Here is a 1,375-nt window from a genome sequence, read left to right as displayed (position 1 = left end):
ATGATAGAGATATTGAACCAGGCCCTAAACTTCAGCACGCTCTTCCTACTTAAGGCATCTGCAGCAGCAAATCCTTTTCCTCTACCTTTCTTTGGACCTCCAGGGAAAGTTTCTTTGCTATTAATTTTTCTATTACACACAGGATGGACTACAGTTTATTGCTGTGTTCAGAGGCTTACACTGAGGCTCTCTTCAGACTGCAGCTCCCCTGGGATGAGGGGAAAGAAAAAAGCCTGCTAACTTGGATGACACTGCAGTTGAAGAACAGCAGCGCCTCAGGTCTCGGAGTCACAATCCCCTCTTCTCTCTTTTCTGCCCTCCCTGACATGGCAGCTAGAGACCCCAGCTCTGGGGTCCAGGAGCAAGGAAGGGCCAGAAAGTCCTATCAGGATCCTGATTCACACAGGGGAGTAGGGAATGAGACTCATGCATGCTCCAAGGAGCAGAGGATCTGTCATAGCCCAGATAGCCTGAGGGTTCATGTTTTGTTTAATGGCATGTTCATTATAATTTCCTTCAAAGCATGCCATAAATGGGAGAGAGAGTCAATAATTGAGATGCTTTGAGAGTTTACTCATGCTCGTTATTTGAATCTCTAAGTATAAGAATAAACAAACAGGCTGTGGATGTTGTCCATGTTACATATTTCCACTTGCAATTTTTCCAGGATGCATTTCAGACCAGAAATGAGGCTTTTCACTTCCTTAACAACTGTGCTAACTATTAGATTATTATATAGAGGGAAAGAAAAGAGGTATCACACCTCCTCACTTCTTGCTGGTATTTGGGGTGGGTGGGAGAGAAGAAACTAATGGGCAAATGGAATGGGCAAATGCTTTAGGACCCACCACAGCCAGAGAAAGGTGGATATCAAAATTAGATGAATGAGATTTACTCTTTGGAGTTGTCTCTATAAAGTCAGTGCTGAGCCAGAAAGCTTGATGAAGGCTAAACCAAACATTCCCACTTCTAAAATCAGGTATCTACAATATAGTTGTACGTCCACCAAAACCGATCACTGCTGCCCTAGGGCCATGCTGTTCTTCTTACAAACTCACACTCACCCTTTTTCTCACCTCTTTAACAGTGAGTTTCTTGGGACACTGTACATCTTTTGCTGCCTTACGAGACTTACGTTGTACCATCTCCCTAGGCCCTGTTATATTACAAATAAATACAGTTTCCAAAATGCATGGTTCTCCACTTAGCAACTTCGCATTATTTTAGTGCTTTGGCTCTCTAGGATGCTATGATCATTTCAGGTGGTGCTTTTTGTAAGAAGTAAGTAGGACAAATGTCAAGAAGCCAGAAATCCTCAAAAATTGGCATGTTATCATGTGCTTTGGCATAAATAAACTGCTGTTAGAGCAGAAGT

Source organism: Pezoporus flaviventris, unplaced genomic scaffold, assembly GCF_033815535.1.
Source record: "Pezoporus flaviventris isolate CSIRO_AGI_PZ_B2104156 unplaced genomic scaffold, CSIRO_AGI_Pfla_v1 ptg000003l, whole genome shotgun sequence".
NCBI classification, from domain to species: domain Eukaryota; kingdom Metazoa; phylum Chordata; class Aves; order Psittaciformes; family Psittacidae; genus Pezoporus; species Pezoporus flaviventris.
This window is presented reverse-complemented; position numbering follows the sequence as displayed.